Source organism: Amphimedon queenslandica, unplaced genomic scaffold (assembly GCF_000090795.2).
Source record: "Amphimedon queenslandica unplaced genomic scaffold, v1.1 AMPQUscaffold_11949, whole genome shotgun sequence".
NCBI classification, from domain to species: Eukaryota; Metazoa; Porifera; class Demospongiae; order Haplosclerida; family Niphatidae; genus Amphimedon; species Amphimedon queenslandica.
Window position 1 is genome coordinate 11,733 of NW_003547812.1, and position 1,898 is coordinate 13,630.

General features: G+C 30.0%; 1 long non-coding RNA gene across 1 annotated transcript; it reads left to right on the forward strand.

The window, feature by feature from the left end:
• The first annotated feature begins 1,331 nt into the window (after window positions 1-1,331).
• On the forward strand, window positions 1,332-1,745 carry LOC109588656 (uncharacterized). Its single transcript, XR_002188286.1, has 2 exons — window positions 1,332-1,390; window positions 1,431-1,745. It is a non-coding gene; the product is annotated as an uncharacterized LOC109588656 (long non-coding RNA).
• Window positions 1,746-1,898: the final 153 nt, after the last annotated feature.

Consider the following 1,898-nt stretch of genomic DNA (forward strand, 5'->3'; position numbering starts at 1 on the left):
ATATTAAATTTAACTTTCTATCACCTCCTCTCCCTCTCTCTCTCCCTCTCCTTCAGCTGGTGTACTTATTTCTGGTCATTATTTAAGAGAAGAATCCGTTCCTCATGGTTTTGGTAGTACAGTATCTCTATCAAGTAACTATATTTATTTATATAATTTTTTATTTGTTTGTTAAGTTAAAGGGAACAGGTGGTATGATAGGTTTGAATCTGATCCAGACGGTACAACAATTGATGTAATACCAACCAATGACATGATAGCGTACGATAAAGAACAACAAAAACAGCAGTAATTATAAACTATTTATTTATTTTATTTATTTTATTTGTATATTTTTAGTTCAATAATTCCTTCAAGTCTTAATCCAAAATATGCCGCATCAGCAGCAGACACGGTAATTAATTAATTAATTAATTAAGTAATTAATATTCATTATTATTATTATTAATAGTTTACAGCCAGCAGTGATTCCTCATTGATAATTCCATTGAAAGATGATCCTTCAAGTTACAATGTATTATTAGTTAACATGAAGAATATGGGTGGGGCAGTGGGTGGAGCTAATGTCCCAATTAAAGACAAAGAGACTGAAGCATTGGAGGTACGTTAACTAATTAATATTATTAATTAATTGGTGGGTGTGTCATTATTTCAGAGTGCACTGTATGAGGAGCTGGTCAGTTATAGAAACCAAATGGCTCATGAAACTGACATACCTCCTTTCATGATAGCGTCTAACAAACTACTAGGTATGTTATTTATTATTTAATATTACTATTATTATTAATTATGCTATTATTATTATTATTATTATTATTATTATTATTATTAGGTAATCTGTCTTTATCTCGTCCTACTACTGAGGAATCATTGCGATTGATTGATGGAGTCTCTCAACAATTTATTACCAAATTTGGAATGAAATTACTAACAAAAATAAAAGAATATTGTACAGCTCATCCAACCCTCAGGACTGACACTGAACTCAACAAAGGAAGAGAAGATACTGACACTAATACTGGGGAGATACAAGTAATAATAATAATTCTTTCTGATGCATATACATGTGCTTATTATTGCACAGAAAGTTTGAGAAGATTTTGGAACCTTTTTTTCCAAAAAATGGCTCTGAAATCACCCCCAATTTTTATTATATTGATGTCCTTATGCTGTGTAGAAAGTTTGAGCTGATTCCGACTATAATTTTTCAAGTTATGGCCATTTTAAGAAAACGTCAAAAATCTGAAAAAATCCCTGTACTATTATTATTATTATTATTATTAATAAACTTTACAATACATACTATAAAATGTGACAAAAAGAAAAGAAACAAAAAAGAGATGTATTGAAGGCAAACACAGTAACAAGACTGGCCACCTAAAATTACATAGTAAATAATAATGCTAGAACATAAATAAATACATGAACAGAAAAACATTTAGACACAATTGAAACAAGGACAACAAAAATGAAACGAACAAATTAAAGAAGAATCAAAGTTATTTACAAAGTAATCAGTAAAAAGTGTGTTTAACATAAGTTTAGATTTATCTAAAGAATTATTAAGTAAATTAATTTTAGTTTTAGTAGGTAATGAGTTCCAAAGCCTAGGTAGTCTGCTAAAATAAAAATGCCTCGAAGTATTATTTGTACATGTAACATGAAGTAGATTGTAGTGACGATACGGATTAGTTGAGAATGTGATAAAGTTCCTAATATCAAAAGCAGCTGATGGATAAGACAAAGATTTTAGAAAAAAGAAAACATCATTAACCTCATATGTCATCATTAATGGCAGCATCTGAAGTGACAATAGTCTCTCTTTATAGTCTGAAGAGTAGTCTCCCAAAATCCACTTTGTAGCTCTCCGCTGTACTCTTTCGAGTAGCATAATATCC